The sequence below is a fragment of the Hyperolius riggenbachi genome, chromosome 7 (assembly GCF_040937935.1).
Source record: "Hyperolius riggenbachi isolate aHypRig1 chromosome 7, aHypRig1.pri, whole genome shotgun sequence".
Classification (NCBI taxonomy): Eukaryota; Metazoa; Chordata; class Amphibia; order Anura; family Hyperoliidae; genus Hyperolius; species Hyperolius riggenbachi.
The window spans coordinates 300,398,996-300,423,031 of NC_090652.1; the positions used below are offsets into that span (position 1 = coordinate 300,398,996).

Here is a 24,036-nt window from a genome sequence, read left to right on the forward strand (position 1 = left end):
TGTACTGTACTATGGAGAGGGGAGAGGAGCAGCATGTACTGTACTATGGAGAGGGGAGGGGAGCAGCATGTACTGTAATATGGAGAGGGGAGAGGAGCAGCATGTACTGTACTATGGAGAGGGAAGAGGAGCAGCATGTACTGTACTATGGAGAGGGGAGAGGAGCAGCATGTACTGTACTATGGAGAGGGGAGGGGAGCAGCATGTACTGTACTATGGAGAGGGGAGAGGAGCAGCATGTACATGTACTGTACTATGGAGAGGGGAGAGGAGCAGCAGGCACTGTACTATGGAGAGGGAAGAGGAGCAGCATGTACTGTACTATGGAGAGGGGAGAGGAGCAGCAGGCACTGTACTATGGAGAGGGGAAGGAGCAGCATGTACTGTACTATGGAGAGGGGAGAGGAGCAGCATGTACTGTACTATGGAGAGGGAAGGGGAGAGGAGCAGTATGTACTGTACTATGGAGAGAGGAGAGGAGCAGCATGTACTGTACTATGGAGAGAGGAGAGGAGCAGCATGTACTGTACTATGGAGAGAGGAGAGGAGCAGCATGTACTGTACTATGGAGAGGGGAGAGGAGCAGCATGTACTGTACTATGGAGAGGGAAGAGGAGCAGCATGTACTGTACTATGGAGAGAGGAGAGGAGCAGCATGTACTGTACTATGGAGAGGGGAGAGGAGCAGCATGTACTGTACTATGGAGAGGGGAGAGGAGCAGCATGTACTGCAGTATGGAGAGGGGAGAGGAGCAGCATGTACTGTACTATGGAGAGTGGAGAGGAGCAGCATGTACTGTACTATGGAGAGGGGAGAGGAGCAGCATGTACTGTACTATGGAGAGGGGAGAGGAGCAGCATGTACTGTACTATGGAGAGGGGAGAGGAGCAGCATGTACTGTACTATGGAGAGGGGAAGGGGCAGCATGTACTGTACTATGGAGAGGGGAGAGGAGCAGCATGTACTGTACTATGGGGAGGGGAGGGGAGCAGCATGTACTGTACTATGGAGAGGGGAGAGGAGCAGCATGTACTGTACTATGGAGAGGGGAGAGTAGCAGCGTGTGCTGTACTATGGAGAGGGGAGAGAAGCAGCATGTCCTGTACTATGGAGAGGGGAGAGGAGCAGCATGTACTGCACTATGTAGAGGGGAAGGAGCAGCATGTATTGTACTATGGAGAGGGGAGAGGAGCAGCATGTACTGTACTATGGAAAGGGGAGAGGAGCAGCATGTACTGTACTATGGAGAGGGGAGAGCAGCATGTACTGTACTATGGAGAGGGGAGAGCAGCATGTACTGTACTATGGAGAGGGGGAGGTGCAGCATGTACTGTACTATGGAGAGGGGAGAGGAGCAGCATGTACTGTACTATGGAGAGGGGAGAGGAGCAGCATGTACTGTACTATGGAGAGGGGAGAGGAGCAGCATGTACTGTACTATGGAGAGAGGAGAAGAGCAGCATGTACTGTACTATGGAGAGGGGAAGGAGCAGCATGTAATGTACTATGGAGAGGGGAGAGGAGCAGCATGCACTGTACTATGGAGAGGGGGAGGAGCAGCATGTCCTGTACTATGGAGCGGGGAAGGAGCAGCATGTACTGTACTATGGAGAGGGGAGAAGAAGAGAAGCAGCATGTACTGCACTATGGAGAGGGGAAGGAGCAGCATGTACTGTACTATGGAGAGGGGAGAGGAGCAGCCTGTACTGTACTATGGAGAGAGGAGAGGAGCAGCATGTACTGTACTATGGAGAGGGCAGAGGAGCAGCATGCACTGTACTATGGAGAGGGGGAGGAGCAGCATGTAATGTACTATGGAGAGGGGAGGGAAGAGGAGCAGCATGTACTGTACTATGGAGAGGGGAGAGGAGCAGCATGTACTGTACTATGAAGAGGGGAGGGAAGAGGAGCAGCATGTACTGTACTATGGAGAGGGGAGAGGAGCAGCATGTACTGTACTATGGAGAGGGGAGAGGTGCAGCATGTACTGACTATGGAGAGGGGAGAGGAGCAGCATGTACTGTACTATGGAGAGGAGCAGCATGTACTGTACTATGGAGAGGGGAGAGGAGCAGCATGTACTGTACTATGGAGAGGGGAGAGGAGCAGCATGTACTGTACTATGGAGAGGGGAGAGGAGCAGCATTTACTGTACTATGGAGAGGGGGAGGAGCAGCATGTGCCGTACTATGGAGAGGGGAGGGGAGCAGCATATACTGTACTATGGAGAGGGGAGAGGAGCAGCATGTACTGTACTATGGAGAGGGGAGAGGAGCAGCATGTACTGTACTATGGAGAGGAGCAGCATGTACTGTACTATGGAGAGGGGAGAGGAGCAGCATGTACTGTACTATGGAGAGAGGAGGTGCAGCATGTACTGTACTATGGAGAGGGGAGAGGAGCAGCATGTACTGTACTATGGAGAGGGCAGAGGAGCAGCATGTACTGTACTATGGAGAGGGGAGAGGAGCAGCATGTACTGTACTATGGAGAGGGGAGAGGAGCAGCATGCACTGTACTATGGAGAGGGCAGAGGAGCAGCATGCACTGTACTATGGAGAGGGGGAGGAGCAGCATGTAATGTACTATGGGGAGGGGAGAGGAGCAGCATGTGCTGTACTATGGAGAGGGGAGAGGAGCATGTACTGTACTATGGAGAGGGCAGAGGAGCAGCATGCACTGTACTATGGAGAGGGGGAGGAGCAGCATGTAATGTACTATGGGGAGGGGAGAGGAGCAGCATGTACTGTACTATGAAGAGGGGAGAGGAGCACCATGTACTGTACTATGGAGAGGGGAGGTGCAGCATGTACTGTACTATGGAGAGGGGAGGGTAGAGGAGCAGCATGTAATGTACTATGGAGAGGGGAGAGGAGCAGCATGTACTGTACTATGGAGAGGGGAGGGGAGCAGCGTGTACTGTACTATGGAGAGGGGAGGAGCAGCATGTACTGTACTATGGAGAGGGGAGAGGAGCAGCATGTACTGTACTATGGAGAGGGCAGAGGAGCAGCATGTACTGTACTATGGAGAGGGGAGAGGAGCAGCATATACTGTACTATGGAGAGGGGGAGGAGCAGCATGTAATGTACTATGGAGAGGGGAGAGGAGCAGCATGCACTGTACTATGGAGAGGGGGAGGAGCAGCATGTAATGGACTATGGAGAGGGGAGAGGAGCAGCATGTACTGTACTATGGAGAGGGGAGAGGAGCAGCATGTACTGTACTATGGAGAGGGGGGGGAGCAGCATGTACTGTACTATGGAGAGGGGAGAGGAGCAGCATGTACTGTACTATGGAGAGGGGGAGGAGCAGCATGTAATGTACTATGGAGAGGGGGGAGGAGCAGCATGTAATGTACTATGGAGAGGGGAGAGGAGCAGCATGTACTGTACTATGGAGAGGGGAGAGGAGCAGCATATACTGTACTATGGAGAGGGGGAGGAGCAGCATGTTCTGTACTATGGAGAGGGGAGGAGAGCAGCATGTACTGTACTATGGAGAGGGGGGAGGAGCAGCATGTAATGTACTATGGAGAGGGGAGAGGAGCAGCATGTACTGTACTATGGAGAGGGGAGAGGAGCAGCATATACTGTACTATGGAGAGGGGGAGGAGCAGCATGTTCTGTACTATGGAGAGGGGAGGAGAGCAGCATGTACTGTACTATGGAGAGGGGAGAGGAGCAGCATGTACTGCACTATGGAGAGGGGAGGGGAGCAGCATGTACTGTACTATGGAGAGGGGAGAGGAGCAGCATGTACTGTACTATGGAGAGGGGAGAGGAGCAGCATGTACTGTACTATGGAGAGGGGAGAGGAGCAGCATGTACTGTACTATGGAGAGGGGAGAGGAGCAGCATGTACTGTACTATGGAAAGGGGAGAGGAGCAGCATGTACTGTACTATGGAGAGGGGAGAGCAGCATGTACTGTACTATGGAGAGGGGAGAGCAGCATGTACTGTACTATGGAGAGGGGAGAGGAGCAGCATGTACTGTACTATGGAGAGGGGAGAGGAGCAGCATGTACTGTACTATGGAGAGGGGAGAGGAGCAGCATGTACTGTACTATGGAGAGGGGAGAGGAGCAGCATGTACTGTACTATGGAGAGGGGAGAGGAGCAGCATGTACTGTACTATGGAGAGGGGGAGGAGCAGCATGTACTGTACTATGGAGAGGGGAGAGGAGCAGCATGTACTGTACTATGGAGAGGGGAGAGGAGCAGCATGTATTGACTATGGAGAAGGGAGGGGTGAGGAGCAGCATGTACTGTACTATGGAGAGGGGAGAGGAGCAGCATGTACTGTACTATGGGGAGGGGAGGGAGGAGCATGTACTGTACTATGGAGAGGGGAGGGGAGCAGCATGTACTGTACTACAGAGAGGGGAGAGGAGCAGCATGTACTGTACTATGGAGAGGGGAGAGGAGCAGCATGTACTGTACTATGGAGAGGGGAGAGGAGCAGCATGTACTGTACTATGGAGAGGGGAGAGGAGCAGCATGTACTGTACTATGGAGAGGGGAGAGGAGCAGCATGTACTGCACTATGGAGAGGGGAAGGGGCAGCATGTACTGTACTATGAAGAGGGGAGAGGAGCAGCATGTACTGTACTATGGAGAGGGGAGAGGAGCAGCATGTACTGTACTATGGAGAGTGGAGAGGAGCAGCATGTACTGCACTATGGAGAGGGGAGAGGAGCAGCATGTACTGCACTATGGAGAGGGGAGAGGAGCAGCATGTACTGTACTATGGAGAGGGGAGAGGAGCAGCATGTACTGTACTATGGAGAGGGGAGAGGAGCAGCATATACTGTACTATGGAGAGGGGAGAGGAGCAGCATGTACTGTACTATGGAGAGGGGAGAGGAGCAGCATGTACTGTACTATGGAGAGGGGGAGGAGCAGCATGTACTGTACTATGGAGAGGGGAGAGGAGCAGCATATACTGTACTATGGAGAGGGGGGAGGTGCAGCATGTACTGTACTATGGAGAGGGGAGAGGAGCAGCATGTACTGCAGTATGGGGAGGGGAGGAGCAGCATGTACTGCAGTATGGAGAGGGGAGAGGAGCAGCATGTACTGTACTATGGAGAGGGGAGAGGAGCAGCATGTACTGTACTATGGAGAGGGGAGAGGAGCAGCATGTACTGTACTATGGAGAGGGGAGAGGAGCAGCATGTACTGCACTATGGAGAGGGGAGCAGCATGTACTGCACTATGGAGAGGGGAGAGGAGCAGCATGTACTGCACTATGGAGAGGGGAGAGGAGCAGCATGTACTGTACTATGGAGAGGGGAGAGGAGCAGCATGTACTGTACTATGGAGAGGGGAGAGGAGCAGCATATACTGTACTATGGAGAGGGGAGAGGAGCAGCATGTACTGTACTATGGAGAGGGGAGAGGAGCAGCATGTACTGTACTATGGAGAGGGGGAGGAGCAGCATGTACTGTACTATGGAGAGGGGAGAGGAGCAGCATATACTGTACTATGGAGAGGGGGGAGGTGCAGCATGTACTGTACTATGGAGAGGGGAGGGGAGCAGCATGTACTGTACTATAATAATTACATAGTTTGGTTGAAATAAAATCCACCTGATTGAATCTGATTGGAGAGAGATCTGTCGGCTGCCCATACACAACAGGCCGATTCCCGATCAATTTCAGTATGAAATCTTTTGGGAATCGGCCTTGCGACGCCGCATCCGCCTCCTCGCCGACCCCGCGCTTTCCCCCCTAATGTAAACCGGTGCCCGGTGCAGTATACTTTACCTGTCCGTGTCCGCCGCTGGCTCTGTCCGCAATCTGCATAAACACTCCCACGTTACTCCGGCAACCACGAGGAGTTAATGCCGCGATCGACCATGACGGCCCGACATTTTGCAGCATGTCCGATCGATTTATGCATCAAATTCCGGCCCGATATTGGTTGCATCATCGATTGGACATGCTCTTGGCAGAACCGATATTCATCCGATTTGATAACAATGATTGAATCGGATGGTCGATTAGCCTCCAAGTCGATAGATGTATGGTCACCTTTATTGACCCGTCGTTCTGATGGGAAATTGCATGGTGTGTATCAGGCATAATGCTAGGTACACGCAATGCAATATTTTGACAGATTTGCGGTCAGATCGACTATTTACAACATAACCGATCTGATTTCTGATGGATTTTCTGAATGATTTTCCGTTCAATTTTATGGAAAATCAATTGTAAAATCGATCGGAAATCAGATCAGAGATGTTGGAAATAGTCGATCTGACAGTAAATTTGTCAGAAAATTGCATGTAGTGTACCAGGCATAGAGGTGCGTACACACACCGTACTTTTTCAAACGACGGGTCTGTTGATAAGACTGATAAAACTGCCGAGCGGTTCAGTCAAAATCAGTCTAAAGGGGCCCATACACTTACCGATTTTCCCGCCGATACACAGCCCATTCGATCACTGTGAACGAATCGGCTGTGAAATCGTCACGCAAACGCTCACCGAACAATCGATTTCCATCCGAAATCGATTGTTCCCGTCGTTTCTGTCCATGCGGAAGATTCTGCTCAATCGCCGGCGTGTCGGCGTTCGAATGCACGGTGACCGACGCAATACAGCGGCAATACAATACCTGTTCCACCGGTGCGAGTCCCCTGGTCACTGCTGCTCCGTCTCCGCGCTGGGCTCCGAGTCCAGAATGCTTCACTTCTTCCTGTCCCGGCAGGAAGTTAAAACAGTAGAGCGCCCATGCTGAAATTGATTCACAATTAGTTTGCAGTAAAGGCAGCCATACGATCCCTTTCTGATCAGATTCGATCAGAGAGGGATCTATCTGTTGGAATCTGATGGCAAATCGACCAGTATGTGGCTACCTTTATCAGTCTGCCGACAGCTTGTACTCACGCGCAACTGTCGGCAGAACGACCGCCCCGCGGCAATATTTCCATTCAGCTAGAGGGGTCGGGGGGGGGGGGGGGGGATTGGGGAGAGTCAGTGACAATATTGGGATGTTTTCTTGCACATGCAAATGTCTGATTTGCGCCTGCAGAAATGACAGGTCTGAAGGACCTGTCCTTTGAAAAAGTATGGCATGAGTACATGTGTAAGCATGGCCGGATTTCAGGCAAGGCCACATAGGCCATGGCCTAGGGCACCAGGAAAGCTAGGGGCGGGCTGTGGGCAGCAGGGTGGTAATAACAGTTAGCCTGCCGAACATTCATCATGCTTCACAGAATTTGCACATGGCGGTAGGTGACTAATAACAGCAGGATCTGGCACTTGGGGGAGGAAGGGACAGCGAACACTTACAGTGATCACTGAGCTGCCTGTCACTCACCAAATGTGCTGCCCACAAGAAGCTTACAATCTAATCCCTGCCATCAAGTCACTAACTGTCCACAGAGGAGCTTATGATGTTATCCTTGCCACCACTTAACTAACTGTCCTTAGATGAGCCTACAATCTAATCTCTGCCATGTTGGGGGGGGGGGGGGGGGGGTTAGTATGCTGCCGTGTTGGGGGGGTTAGTATGCTGCCATTTGGGGGCAGCTGGTGAAAGTGGGTCTTGGGCGGCAAAAAGTACAAATCCGGCCCTGTGTGTAAGCACCTTAAGCTAATTATTCCAAGGATTAAACCACATGGGCACTGATAAAACAAACTGATCAGCTGGAGGGGCTGGAACAACAGAGCTGGACAATGGCCCCCCCTGTGGTGAAGGGTACACAGAAGGAGGAAGGGACAGTTAGCAGCACACACAGGATCACACTTCTGTACAATTGTGCTGCTCACACCTTGCAGAGCCCATTGTGACTGTGTGACCAATTACTGCCAAATGCATTTCTGCAGGCGCAAATCAGACATTTGCATGTGCAAGAAAACATCCCAATATTGTCACCGACTCCCCCCAGCTGAATGGGAGGACTGCAGTACAGGTGGGAACACTGTGCAGCTGAATGGTTTGGTGTGATCTTGTGCTGATTTCTGGCTGTTCCTTATTTTGTATTTCAGGTTGAAGGTTCTCCTCACCTTCCGGTTGGGGTCGCGCTTAGCAGAATTGCATGGTCGATTTCCACAGTGTGCTATGGGGAAAACTCATGCAATTCTGCTAAGTGTGACCCTGGCCGCCAGAAGTACTGTGGTCACATGCCTCCAGATGAAAGATGCACTGAGGCCTCATTCACATCATAAGCGCTTCCGTGCGCATTTTGAAGCGCGTATGATGTGCTGAAACGCAGGAATGGCAGAAGGGCATAGACAGCCCTTCTACCGTTCACATCTACTGCGCTGCGCAGCAGTACAATGCGCTTGCGTACTGCTGCCTGCATTTTGCCCGGAAGTGCAGAGCTGATCCCATCACTGTCAATGGATGGGATCAGCAGCGCAGCGGCGCAGATGGCACACGATCGTACATGTTGCATTCGGATTGCACGGCCATCTGCGCTAGCTAGATGTGAACGAGGCCTGAGGGAGCAGCACAACAGGTGAGTCACTACACAGTCACTACACTAACAAAGACTTTGCAGGGCCTAGGGACAGTGGCATAGCTAAGGAGCTATGGGCCCCGATGCAATTTTTACAGTAGGGCCCCCCAAGCATGCTATAGATAACAATTGAAACGGTGCACCAAAACCTGCCAATGGCAACTACAGTGTCAGAGGTGGAAGAAGGGGATGGGGAATAGTCTGTTAATGATTACCACTATTCAATGTATCTACAGAAGTGATTATTATGAGCACAGGACCAATAGAGCGCCAATGCTGCAGTTGAGGGAGGGTCCTTCGGGGCCCCTCTGACCCAAGGGCCCCCGATGCGGTCGCAGACTCGCTACCTCTGCAACCCCTTTTGCTACGCCCCTGCCTGGGGACCACATAAAGAGACCCTGAAAAAAACAAATCTGGACTTACCTGGGACTTCCTACAGATTCAGGTTGCTTTGGGTGGGAGTTCTGTCAGTAGGGGGGTGGGCATCTTTGTAACTACAATCAGCCAGTGCCGGATCATCCACAAGGCAATTCTAGGCAGTTGCCTAGGCAGTTGCCTAGGGCCTGGAGAGAGTCTAGGGGCCTGGTGAATGTTAGCCCTCCCTCACCAAATCTAACTTAAAAAGCCAGGTGCCCATCAGCTGTGGCCAAATACTGCTATCTTGCCCAGGGCTTCATTCCATCTTAGGCCCAGAGCACACCAAAACCTCTAGCACAGTGGTTCCCAACCCATGTGCCGTGACACATACATGTGTCGCGGCAGCTTCGGGTATGTGTCGCAGTGTCAGCTCTCGGAGGAAAGCAGCGCAGTGGAGGGAGAGCTGTGGGCAGCGGCGGAGAAGGGGGCCATCTCCCCCCCCTTCTCTCACCTTAGAGTGCTCTCCCTCCCTCGCTCTCTCCGCCGGATCTAACTGTGGTCAGGCGTTTGCAGCGGGCGGGAATTACCTTCCGTGTCGCTCCAAGCGCCGGAAGTTCTGGTGCTGCAGCCGCTGCTGTGGTCTGGATCAGACCAGAGTAGTGGCAAATCATCCCGCGTCTGCGACGAGACCAGACGGAGAACATGGAAGGTAAGTTCCGCTCCTCTGCCAGCCACCGCACTTCGTTCCGGAGGAGAAAGCGAGGGAGGGAGAGCACCCTGAGCTGCCGCTCTCCTTCCCTCGCTCTCTCCTCCTGGGGGGGGGGGGGGGGGGCACCTGGCTACATATACTGGGCATATATACACCTGGCTACATATACTGGGCATATATACACCTGACTACATATACTGGGCACATATACCCCTGGCTACATATACTGGGGACATATACCCCTGGCTACATATACTGGGCAGATATACACCTGGCTACATATACTGGGCACATATACCCCTGGCTACATATACTGGGCACATATACCCCTGGCTACATATACTGGGCACATATACCCCTGGCTACATGTACTGTGCACATATACACCTGGCTACATATACTGGGCACATATACCCCCGGCTACATATACTGGGCACATATGCCCCTGGCTACATATACTGGGCACATATGCCTCTGGCTACATATACTGGACACATATACCCCTGACTACATATACTGGGCACATATACACCTGCCTACATATACTGTCCACATATACACCTGCCTACATATACTGGGCACATATACCTCTGGCTACATATACTGGGCACATATATCTCTGGCTACATATACTGGGGACAACTAGCTGTTTGTCATTATGCGCATTTACTGGTGAAAAGCTGTCTCTTATGTGCATTTACTGGTGAAAAGCTGTCTCTTATGTGCATTTACTGGTGAAAAGCTGTCTCTTATTATGTGCATTTACTGGTGAAAAGAGGTCTCTTATGTGCATTTACTGGTGAAAAGAGGTCTCTTATTATGTGCATTCACTGGTGAAAGGCTGTCTCTTAAGTACATTTACCGGTGATAAGCTGTCTCTTATGTGCATTTACTGGTGAAAAGCTGTCTCTTATGTGCATTTACTGGTGAAAAGCTGTCTCTTATTATGTGCATTTACTGGTGAAAAGAGGTCTCTTATGTGCATTTACTGGTGAAAAGCTGTCTCTTATGTGTATTTACTGGGGAAACGCTGTCTCTCATTATGTGCATTTACTGGTGAAAGGCTGTCTGTCATTACCTGCATTTACTGGTGAAACGCTGTCTCTTATGTGCATTTAGTGGGGAAACGCTGTCTCTCATTACATGCATTTAATCTACGTGTCACGGAGATCTGAACGTTTGGTTTGATGTGTCACGACTCCAAAAAGGTTGGGAACCACTGCTCTAGCAGATCTGCAAAATGCTAGCGGTTTTTGAAGCAGATTTCAGAGCGATTCTAGGCATGTTTAGGGCCCATTCACACTAGAGCGCTTTTCAGGCGATTTCTGCATCGCTGGAAATCTCTAGCATTTTAAAAAACCGCTTGGTCAATGTTAAGTCTATGTGGCCATTCTCATTTAAGCGTTTTGCATTTTTCAGCGATTAGCTGAACCGCAAACGTGTAACCTGCATCATTTCTGAGCGATTTTGAGCAATTAGCGCTTCAATGTTAAAGATAGGAGTGCACAAAATGTTCTGTTCACAATAATCAGCATTTTTCCTGCGCTTTTACTCAGTAAATATTGCAGTTTACCCATAAAACACCTCTGTTTCCTGTGTAGTGGCCATTTAAAATCGCTAAATGCAAAACGCTGGAAAATGCAGAAAAACGCTATCCCATACAGTTAAAAAAACGCTCAAAATACTATTGAGGAAAACGCCAGAAAAACCTCAGCGTTTGCGTTTAGCAATTTGTAGTGTGAACAGAGCCTTAGAGACGTTTTCTAAACATGCCTAGCGTATTTTGGAGCGTTTTGGTGTAGTAGATTTCAAATATTGTTACAGTAAAGCCGTTACTGAACAGCTTCTGTAACAAAAACACCTGGAAAACCGCTCTGATGTAGCATTTTTCAGAGCGGTTTTCCACTTTCCTATACTTTAACACTGAGGCAGAAACACCTCAGAAATCTAAAAAATGCTGCAGGACCAGAGTTAGCATTTGTGGAAAAAACGAGCTGCTCTGGTGTGCACCAGCCCATTCACTTTCATTAGCCAAGCGGTTTTCCCCCTGCAAGCGTTTTAAAAAACGATCCAGAACCGCTCCGGTGTGCGCCAGCCCTCTATCCATTTCTGCAGCCAGCCCTGTCCACTAATAATGGATCAAACTCACCTCGAGCTATTTAAAAGGGAACCTAGAGTGAACTGAAGAAGTTTCACTTACCTGGTGCTTCTACCAGCCCCCTGCAGCCGCCCTGTGCCCGTGCCGTCACGGAACTATCCTTCAGTCCTCCGCAGAACCAGTCGCTGACCACTGCGCTGCCCTGGCTTCCTCAATCACGCCCCTATGCAGTACAAGAAAATCTGCTCCCTCCCTCCTCCATGATCAGTAGAGATGGTCGGAAATGTCGATTTCCGATTCCGCTAAAACTCCAATTTTCCGCCAATGCCGATTACCGATTCCACAGACCCTGCAACGGGTTCCAGAAGCCACCGAGGGCCCCATGGGGGAAGAAGTTTCTTTACCCTGTTGTGAGAGACTGACAACTAAGGGCACAGAGAGGAAAAATTTCTGCTTTCTGCACAATTGTTCTAATGACTGCATCTGCTCAGCCACTGTTAAGAAATCATACAAAGTTTTGCAGATAAAGATTTGTAGGCAGTCCCTATTTAGTGAGCTGCTGAGACTGACAACTAAGGGTGCGGGGAGAAAAAGCTTTCTGCTCTGTGCACAATTTTCTGTATGCGTTTTATGCACACCATGTGTGTGTGTATGTTTGAAAACATGCACATTTATCACAGAAGCTAATGTAATTGATAGGGAAATTGCTCCCAGTGCTTCACTGCTGTCTGACTTTATCTGCATGGGGAAAACCCATTCAAGTGTGCACTAGCCAATTAAAGAGGCACTATGGCGAAAAAACTTAAATTTACAATATGTGCAAACATAGACAAATAAGAAGTATGTTTTTTCCTGAGTAAAATGAGCCATGAATTGCTTTTCTCCTATGTTGCTATCACTTACAGTAGGTAGTAGAAATCTGACAGAAGTGACAGGTTTTGGACTAGTCCACCTCTTCATAGGGGATTCTCAGCAAGGCTTTTATTCTTTATAAAGCTATTCCCTAAAAAGGATTTAAACAATGATGCCGGCCAGCTTCCCTGCTCGCTACACAGTTTTTTGGCATTGGAAAAGAGGAGAGAGGCAGAGGCACAGTTAAAGCAACGTGAAGTACCTTGAGGCTGCTTTCATAGTAAGACGTTACAGGCGCACGTTAGTGCAGCCTGTAACGCATCCCCACCGCACAGTAATGAAAAGTCAATAGGCTGTTCACAGTGCCCACGTTGCGTTACATTGTAACGCCGCACATCCGTTGAGAGTGCTGCATGCTGTGCGTTCACTGTTTGCACATGCTCAGTAGTGTTGGGGAGGAGTGGAGAGCGGCCAGGCTTATTAATATTCACTGCACGGTGTGACGTGCAGTGTTTACTTCCTGGAGCGGCCGCTCTGTGCGGTGATTGGCCGGCGGGACCACGTGATGCCGCATGCGTCCAAAAGTACGCATCACGGCATCACGGACGCCAGAGTGAGCTGCACAACGCGGCTCACTCCGACGTCCACATCAGAGAGCACCAGGCGTTGCGTTAGGGGCACGTTATGTGCCCTATAACGTCCCCTAAACGCAACGTCCTGGTGTGTAACTAGCCTAAATCCACGGTGTGCTGACACGCGGGGTTACAGTGGGGGTGAGGGGATGCCTGACAGCTGTTTCGCTAAGAAAGCTTCTTCAGAGGCAAAATTTAGGAACTTTTGCCTCTGAACTTTCTTAGCGAAACAGCTGTCAGGCATCCCCTCACCCCCACTGTAACCCCGCGTGTCAGCACACCGTGGATTAAAGGTACTTCACGTTGCTTTAACTGTGCCTCTGCCTCTCTCCTCTTTTCCAATTGCAAGTGTGTGTTCTTGAGAGCACGTTTGGCATGGAGTACGCAATTCAGTGAACCCAGCGCTCATCCACCCACATCTAGTGCCATCCTTTTTTACAACAGTTTTTTGGCAGTTGGGCAGAGCAACTGCCATTCACTAAGTGCTTTGGTAAATAAATACAGTGGTTTGCAAAAGTAATATGAATCTAAAATATATGAAAGTCTAATGTTTATCAGTACATTACAGAAAATAATGAACTTTATCACAATATGCATAATATGTTGGCGCTTTATAAATACAATAAATAAATAATATGCTAATTTTTTGAGCAAGACCTGTAAGGGGGAGGGGGGGGAATACAGACATTTTCCTTGCCGTAAATGTCTGTTCTCAGTAAAATATCTGTGCCAAGTGCATTCTGCCTTTATTAAACACTTCATACCAACTGCATTCCTCCTTATAGAAGAGCCCAGTCATAGCATTCCACAACCCGCCGGATCAGTGTGCAGCCTGAGGGCGGATGTATAGCTTGGCACTGCACATCACTCTGAACACACCATCCCCACTGTCAAATATGGTGGTGGCAGCATCATGCTCTGGGGGTGCTTCTCTTCAGCAGGGACAGGGAAGCTGGTCAGAGTTGATGGGAAGATGGATGGAGCCAAATACAGGGCAATCTTATAAGAAAACCTCTTGGAGACTGCAAAAGACTTGAGACTGAGGCGGAGGTTCACCTTCCAGCAGGACAATGACCCTAAACATAAAGCCAGGGCAACAATGGAATGGTTTAAAACAAAACATATCCATGTTTTAGAATGGCCCAGTCAAAGTCCAGATCTAAATCCAATCGAGAATCTGTGGCAAGATCTGAAAACTGCTGTTCACAAACGCTGTCCATCTAATCTGACTGAGCTGGAGCTGTTTTGCAAAGAAGAATGGGCAAGGATTTCAGTCTCTAGATGTGCAAAGCTGGTAGAGACATACCCTAAAAGACTGGCAGCTGTAATTGCAGCAAAAGGTGGTTCTACAAAGTATTGACTCAGGGGGCCGAATAATTACGCACACCCAACTTTGCAGTTATTGTTTTATAATGTATGTTTTTGTGTTGGTCTTTCAGGTGGAATTCCAATAAAATTGATTCATGTTTGTGGCAGTAATGTGACAAAATGTGGATAGCTTCAAAGGGGCAGAATACTTTTGCTTGTGATATCTAGTTACGCCCCTGCCTACTTTCTACTATTGTAATATACTACTTTGTAGACCATCAACTGACAGACTGGCACCCCTCCAATCTGTACTGAACTCAGCTGCTCATCTCAAACATCTCTTTTTGTTGTTCCTCCTCTGCTGCTCCTCTCTGCCAAGCTCTTTATTGGCTACCAATTAACCAGAGGATCCAGTTCAAACTCTTAACTTAGGCCCAGTGCACACCAAACACCGCAAGCGGATCTGCAAACACTGGAGGTTTTTGAAGCAGATTTTCAAAACGATTCTAGGCATGTTTAGAGAGGTTTTCTATACATGCCTAGCGTTTTTTGGAGCGTTTTTGTGTAGCAGTTTTCATATATTGTTACAGTAAAGCTGTTACTGAACAGCTACTGTAGCAAAAATGCCTGCAAAACCGCTCTGATCTAGCGCTTTTCAGAGCAGTTTTCCACTTTCCTATACTTTACATTAAGGCAGAAACGCCTCAGAAAACCGCAAAAATGCTGCAGCCCCCGAGAATGCATTTATGTAAAAAACGAAACAGCCCACTGACATTCATTAGCCAAGCGCCCCCCCCCCCAAGCATTTTAGAAAACGCTCAGAAGCGCTCTTGGGGCTTGCTTCACAAAACCATAACTCACAGATCAGCCACGCTAGCGTTTTCGCGCACAATCGCGAATTTTCATGCACGATTGCACGTGAAAATGCTAGCGCGGCCGTATGAGTTATCACAGTTTAGTGTAACAAGCCCTTGGTGTGCACCAGCCCTCACAAAGCTCTCCACAATCTCTCTCCCCCGTACATCTCCTCACTAATTTCCAGATACCAACCGCAACCTCCTCTAGAATCACCTCCTCGCATTCACTTATACTGTATACAAGACTTCTCACATGCTTCACCCCTCCTCTGGAAGTCCCTTTCACAACACATCCATCACTCTCCAGTCTTTAAAACGCTGTCTCAAAACTCATTTTCTGACACTCTGTTTACTGTATTCTACCGAACCTCTTGTCCTCCCCCCCCCCCCCCCCCCCCCCCCACTCCTGTAGATTGTAAGCTTGCAAGGGCAGGGCTCTCTCGCCGTTTTGTGTCTTGGAATTTGTTATGCCTGGTACAGACCGTGCAATTTCCGATCAGATTTTGGGTCAAATCGATCATTTCTGTCATGCTTGATTTGATTTCTGATCAATTTTCCGAACACGTCTGTACAAAATTGATCAGAAAAAAAAAACGATCGGAAATCAGGTCTGACCTGTCGGAAATTATCGATTCGACCCAAATCTGAGGGGAAATTGCATGGTGTGTACTAGGCATTATACCTTTTATTCATCATGTTACATTTGTCACTGTAATTACTGTGTCTACCAATTCTGTATTTTGTACCAGTGTCTATATTTGGTGGGCACCATTGTCTGTATTATGATGTACCCCATGTTTGTTTCTTACTCTGTACAGCACCACGGAATATGTTGGCACTTTATAAATCTAGAATACATACCTCCCAACTTTTTGAGATGAGAAAAAGGGACACTTAAGCCACGCCCCTGCCACACCCCTGATCACGCCTCCATCACACCCCTAGTCACGCATACCATAAAGATTTTATAAAAAATATATGTTTAATAATTAAAACCACACTGGTCCTTTCTATCCTGGTTCATTTTCCCTTATAGTATTATTTTAAAATTAGTAATATATTAATTTAAAAGATGGGAATAGAGTCAATCAAACACATTTTTAGTTGAGAAATACATATATTTACATAGAAAGAGAGACAAAGTCCTGAAAGAGGAACAAATGAGGAGGACAGAGGGACAGGGCTCCCAAAGAGGGACTGTCCCTCCAAAAGAGGGACAGTTGGGAACCATGATAATAATACAAATAACAGCCAGAGTGGTAAGAAGTCTTCAAACTCCAGAAAGGACAATAATAATAAGTATGATGTTGGTAGTGATGGTGCTCTGCAGATCTTCTTCCTCCAAATTCCCCCCCCTTTTGTTTAACGCAGGGAATTGGGGGGGGGGGGGGGGGGGGGGGGGGGGAGGAGATGGGCGACCGCAGTGACCTGAACCATCACCATCGGAAAATTTGTAGAGTCGCATCGGGTTCAGCTCCAGGTCAACTTTTCAACTTGTCAAGTGGCCCCTGTGTGTTTTATTTTATGATCACTTTAATGAATAGAGGGGGTGCAGGGGGGGGGGGATCTGCTGTTGTGCCATTTGCCACTGGTTGATAAGAAGCATATACAGTTGGGAAAATAATTATTTCACCCCCTGCTAAATTTGTATGTTTAAACTCTTACAAAAATTAACGGTTTGTAATTTTATGGTAGTTTCATTATAATGACGATAGACAAAAAAATTCAACCAAAATCCAGTTAAAAAACACATTTAAGAAAGTTATAAATTGCATGTCTGAGTGTAATACGTATTCGATCCCCTACAACCCAGACAGGATTGAGACTCACACAAATTGTTACGTGGCACAAAGATTGCAATCACCCAGATACCCAGTCCTATGTGGTTAGGCCCCATTTACACTTGCGTTTTGCCTTGCAAACGGACCAGATCCTGATCGGATCAGGACCTGATCCTGATCGGAACCGTACGGTTCCGATCAGGATCCGATCCGTTTGCATCAGGCATGCATCAGGCTGCCATCAGGATCCGTGGGCAAAAAATAGCGAAATTAAATAAAAAAATGTTGGGGTCAGCAGAAGGTGCACCTGTAGAATCAGGTTCCTCCGCTGTAGGCCTCACCTCCACCTCCGACATTCTGCCAAACAGCTCCAGCACGTCTGTCACTGCTGCTCCACTCCAGACATGCTTGGCCCATGTGTCCCCATCCGAAATGGCCGCTTGGATACGCATAGGAAGTGGGGTAGAATGTCAAGTTTTTGTAGGCAGTGTGTTCTGTGCCTTCCGTTTCCCATTGGTTTCTGTGTTCCGGATGGTGCTGTCAGGCTCCGGTCAGGATGCGTGGGCCGGAGATCCGGACCCAAAAAATAGCGCATGTTGGAAAAGAGTCCGGAGTCCGGATCCGATCCGGCTCCGGTACGTACGGAACGGACGCGTGTGAACGTCCGCATAGACATTACATTGCTATGCGGAACGTACGTTCCGTTTGTACATTATGCGTTCCGGATCCGATCCGGAAAATCCTGATAGCGAACGCTAATGTGAACCGGGCCTAAGTCATGTTGAGAATCTGAAGACCTAACATAGGTGACACCTTTGGTGACTAACTGTACAAGAGATCTTTGCAAGCTTTTGAGCATGCCTGAAGAAGAAACTCACAGTTATGAAAGCGTGCTGTTGTACAGTTCAGTCATTAAAAGTATCACCAAAACAACTTTTGTTATGTCTTTGATTTCAGACCCTCCAGTCCTGACCTCAACTCATATTGTGCATAAAACATCTGTCCACAGAATCAGTTCCTTCCATTACAACCACCCCATCACCATTGCCAAGAGCAAAGAGCTGTTAACATGACATGCAGGACAAGATTGTGGACCTGCACCATGCTAGAATGGGCTTAAAGGGACACTTAAGCCATAAAACATGAGTCTTACTCACCTGGGGCTTCTACCAGCACCCTGCAGCCATCCCATGCCCTTGCAGTCTCAATCAGATCCTCCTGTCCCCCGCCGGCAGCTACTTTCATTTTTGGCGACAGGCCTGGCCATGCATCTGCTTCCTCGTGTTCCTGTCCGCAATAGCACCCTCTATACTGCTATTGCGGACAGGAACACGTAGAAGCAGATGCATGGCCAGGCCTGTCCCCGAAAATGCCAACCACCGATACAGGGACAACAATGGATAATTTGCATATTTCAGCAGTTATACATTGTGGGACACCTCAGAGTTCACTCTAATTTGAATGATCACAAACACCTTCTTTTTTAAGAAGGAAAACTTCTGCTTAAAGTGAATGTTTACTGAAGTCGGATACTCACCTAAGGAGTGGGAAGGCTCGGTCCTAATGAGCCTTCCCCCTCCTCTCCCGGTCCCACGCAGGATCCCCCGTGGCAGTATTCGACCATTTCGGTCAAATACTGCCACTTCCACATGCCTGCGGGAGCTTTCGGAAGCCTTCGGGAGCACTCGGGCTCCCGATGACGCGGCCGCTGCATACTACGCAAGCGCGAGCGCCCTCTATGACGCGCTCGCGTGTACGTAGTATGGAGCGGCCCGTCTTCGGAAGCCCGAGTGCTCCCAAAGACCTCCGAAGTCCCTGCGGCGGCAGACGCGAACGGGGGAGCCAGCGCAGCACCGAGGGCACCGGGAGAGGAGAGGGAAGGCTCATTAGGACCGAGTCTTCCCTCTCCTTAGGTGAGTATCCGACTTTGTTTTTAGAAACGGTACCCATTGGCTTTAAAGCAGGATTATGTCACCATAAAAATCAAATTTCAACAGCAACTGGTCTGAGTGTATTAAGTGATAAAGATGCTAATCCTGCATTCAAAACTTTTTCTGCGGTTATGGTTTGCAGTTATCACATACCTTAGGAGCACTGGCCCTTTAATTGCTATTGCCATCAGCTGGCAAAACAGTTGCATGCTGAGGGGTATTTTAATCTAGAATATATTCCTCCTCTTACCTTTATTCCCCCCTCCTTCTAATGACATGAGGCAGTGCACTTCCTAGTATAGACCTCAGTGGGAGTGTCTGAAGACTCTGGGAGGAGGGCTGGTAATGAATATACAATTAGCAAGAGAAGAAAAAAGAGTGAGGGAGGAAATGATGTCAGGATTAGCTTCATTCAAAGTTAACCAAGATGGAAACTGTCTAGAATAAGAATCTCTGCTTTTCCTTTATAAAATTCACATTAATCATAACGTGGATAGTGCAATACATCTGTTATGTAAGTAGATCTAGTATTTATCTACTTTTATATGTGTTTTTTATTTCTAGGTTAGCATCGGTGTCGCTTGTTCTTTATGAAAAAAGTGGTACCACTATTCCCTGTGACCTATGAAATGAGATGACTACCTGATGTAAATACGTAGGATCAGCCTACAAATGATTTAGTCAGGGTGTACCACCATATATGGGTCTTTGATTGACAAGACCTATAAGTCCCCAGAGGTAATTGTCACTTAAGCCTAGTACACACTAGCAATTTTGATTGGCCAATGATTGGTCAATTTTACCACCTCCATGTAGTATGAGGGCCAAACAGATTTTCAATTCTATGCAGATTATATAGGTAAATGGTCATACCACATGGAGGTGGTAAAATTGACCAATGATTGGCCTATCAAAATTGCAAGTGTGTACTAGGCTTAAGAATGCAACTTTAAAGCCTGGTACACACTTTCAATTATGATTGGCCAATCACTGACCAGTTTTACAATTTCCATGTAGTATGAAGGTCAACAGATATAAAAACTATGAGCTGATTGGATAGATAAACTTTCATGCCACATGGAGGTGGTAAAATTGCTCAGTGTTTGGCCAATCATAATTGAAAGTGTGTACCAGGCTTTATTGTTAAATTCTGTCCGGTACACACTTTCAATTTTGATTGGAAAATCACTGACCAATTATACCACCTACATATAGTATGAGAGTTTACCTACATAATTTATATTCAAAATATGTTGGCACTCACACTCAACGCTGTTTCTAGGGGTGGGCGAGGCAGTTGTCCACCTGGGGTACAGTGAGGGAGGGGGCAGCAGCAGGCACACTGGGACTTAGCTGCAGGGAGAGGTCTTCTCCTCTGTACTCCCCACTCCATCGCTGAAATTTATGGCAGCTGCAAGCGGTCCTAAAAACTCACCTCCTTCTGGGCTCCATGCAAGGATTACGTGCCGCTCACTACTAATGATTAGCGGAAGTACTGGCTAACTTATACTGGGAGCACCTATACCTGGCTACCTATACTGGGGCACCAATACCTGGCTACCTATACTGGGAGCACCTATACCCAGGATAACTATCCTGGAAGCACCTATACCCAGGATAACTATCCTGGAAGCACCTATGCCTGGCTATCTATAATGGGGCACCTATACCTGTCTACCTATACTGGGAGCACCTATACCTGTCTACCTATACTGGGAGCACCTCTACCCAGGATACCTATACTGGGAGCACCTCTACCCAGGATACCTATACTGGGAGCACCTCTACCCAGGATACCTATACTGGGAGCACCTCTACCCAGGATACCTATACTGGGAGCACCTCTACCCAGGATACCTATACTGGGAGCACCTCTACCCAGGATACCTATACTGGGAGCACCTCTACCCAGGATACCTATACTGGGAGCACCTCTACCCAGGATACCTATACTGGGAGCACCTCTACCCAGGATACCTATACTGGGAGCACCTCTACCCAGGATACCTATACTGGGAGCACCTCTACCCAGGATACCTATACTGGGAGCACCTCTACCCAGGATACCTATACTGGGAGCACCTCTACCCAGGATACCTATACTGGGAGCACCTCTACCCAGGATACCTATACTGGGAGCACCTCTACCCAGGATACCTATACTGGGAGCACCTCTACCCAGGATACCTATACTGGGAGCACCTCTACCCAGGATACCTATACTGGGAGCACCTCTACCCAGGATACCTATCCTGGGGAGCACCTATGCCTGGCTATCTATACTGGGGCACCTATACCTGGCTACCTATACTAGGGGCTAAATACCGAACTGCAAATAATGTTCTCACCCGCCCCAATTTTTACACCCTCACCATGGGAGCAATTTAGCCTGGAAACTGCAATGCTCACACTAAATGGAGGTGGCCATGATAATTTGGCTAGTCATAATTGAAGGTGTGTACCAGCCTTGACTATGTACTCTGTAAAGTGCTGCAGAAGAAGTCATTGCTATATAAATAACTGATAATAATAATGGTAGGATATTAGACTATGACTATGGTAGGATTAGATTGTGAGCTCCTCTGAGGACAGTCAGTGACATGACTGTGTACTCTGTAAAGTGCTGCAGAGGAAGTCAGTGCTATATAAATACCTGATAATAATATGGTAAGATATTAGACTATGACTATAGTAGGATTAGATTGTGAGCTCCTCTGAGGACAGTCAGTGACATGACTATGTACTCTGTAATGTGCTGCAGAAGATGTCAGTGCTATATAAATACATAATAATAATAATAATAATATGGTGTGACATTAGACTATGGTAGCATTAGACTGTGAGCTCCTCTGAGGACAGTCAGTGACATGGCTCTGTACTGTAAAGTGCTGCAGCAGATGTCAGTGCTGTGGATATGAAGTAAGGGCATTTGGAGTGGGCGCGCCTTGCCTGATCTCACACGATTTTCAGGATCCAGATGCCACCCACCCGTCTGTGTCTGCGCGGAGTGAGAGCACATCATCCTGACAATGTCAACAGATGATTCACGTTAGAGAGACTCAGCAGATTAGGCAGAAATACCTCTGCTATTTGTCATTCAAGTCTTGCTCTGCAGAGGAAATGGCTCCAGGCTGCTCACACAAAGGGGAACAGGAATCCTAACAACCTGCTCTCACATTGTCCTCCCAATGTACCAAAATTCAAGCAATTTCAATAAACGAGCAACAGCCGTCATCAGGATCTCAAGAAAAGGTCACCATAAATGGACAGACGTCAAAGAGGCCAGGCCAGTCCTCACCCCAACCCGTCCGCCAGGCCATGCTGGAAACTTTGGCGTTAGATTCTTCCAACTTCCACGCCTTAAAGAGAACCTGCGGTGGATCTTCTGGGGGCAGATGGGACAGAGAGGCATGTTCTCTGCCTTATGACATGCCTCGGTGTCCCCCAACCGCCACTCTCTGCCCCCCCCCCCCACTATAGCCCCCTGAGTTTAGTGACAATATTTGTCGCTAACTCGGAGGTAAACACAGGGGAAAGGAATTCCCTGTTCAAAAGGTCCATCCGGGGCATCCCTGCAGAGTTTCCTGAGCTGCCATTGGGCAGCGCTCTCTCCCTGGCCACGCCCCTGCACACTATGAGAGACAACACAGTATCTCAGTGCAGCGTCGTGACCTAGGAGGTCACACAAGTGAAAGTGGGCCATTGTGGACAACAGGAGCGGCAGTTTTTGTGGCTACCTGATCCACTCAGTCCTGCAGATCAAGGTAGCCTACTTTTTTTTATTTTGTTTGAGCCCACCTCGGGCTCTTTTTAAAAGGTAACCTGGAGCATAGCTCCCAATTGTCCCTTTTTCAGAGTAAGGCTCCCTGCACACTGCAAATCCGTTTTCCGATTCCGATTCCGTTTCCGATTTTCCTTGAATACATTCAACAGAAAAACGGATCAAAAAACGCAGCATGCAGTTAAGATTAAAAATCTGAATCGGAATCGGATGTAAAAACAGATTAAAAATCTGAATCTGAATCTGATTTGCTTGCAGTGTGCAAGAGGCCTAACAGTCCCTCTTTGGGAACTCAGTCCCTGTCCTACTTTTCAGGACTGATGTACAGATCTGTGTACATATATGTATTTTTCTACTGAAAACTGTATTTAATTGACTCTAAAGGCTATTCCCATCCTTCAAATTGAATTGTTTTTATTTTTAAATGCTAATATGAAAAGGGAAAAGAACCAGGATGGAAAAGACCAGTGTGGTTTGAATTAGGCCTCTTTTTTACGGCCAGTTGAACTGTGTGCTCAGCAAGCAGTTGCCAGGCAGCAGTAAGCAGTTATTATGCAGCAACAAGCAGTTACTAGGCAGCAGTAAGCAGTTGAGAGTTTGAGAGGCATTTCACTGCCTATCAGTGATCCGTGGAAAGAGTGTCTGAATCACACACCTGAACCAAGCATGCAGCTAATCTAGTCAGATTTTTGTCAGAAGCACCAGATCTGCATGCTTGTTCAGGCTCTATGGCTGAGTATTAGGCAGGCATAGGATCAGTAGGGCAGCTATGGAACTGGAAATGGTATTGTTTAACATTGAATAAAAATGTCATCCTCAATATCCTTCTCACTTCATGGTTCCCTTTAAAGTCAAAATACAAATACTTTCCTAGCAATTTTCTCTTCAGATTCTATGCAAGCGAGTCATCAGATCCATTTTTAGATCTGACATTGATCGGATATAGAAGACAGCTAGCATAAATGGGATTCATTTCAAATTCCAACCATTTTTACAATTGGAAATTGATTGAAAATGAATTGGAAGGACATACAGGCGGGTACAATGGTCAGCATACCTGCAACTTCCTGAAAGGTAGGAAAACAAACAGCCTGGGGATTCTCTTTTCCCCACTTGGAGATATTCTAGCCCCACCTGACCTACACCACCTATTCAAGCATGCAAATGTCAACTCTACTGGCTGCTAGTTAGCAGTGAGGTGTCAGAAGCCAGTGTGTTAACTAACTGTGTTAAAAGGGAAACTGTTAAATAGGGGCCA

General features: G+C 48.1%; 1 protein-coding gene across 1 annotated transcript in view; it reads right to left on the reverse strand.

Moving 5' to 3' along the window:
- CYP27C1 (cytochrome P450 family 27 subfamily C member 1) overlaps positions 1-11,822 on the reverse strand; it is a 52,632-nt gene extending 40,810 nt beyond the window's left edge. The window contains exon 1 of the mRNA XM_068247110.1: positions 11,739-11,822. The gene's annotated coding sequence lies outside the window, so the exon portion shown is untranslated. The remainder of the gene's footprint in view (positions 1-11,738) is intronic.
- Positions 11,823-24,036: the final 12,214 nt, after the last annotated feature.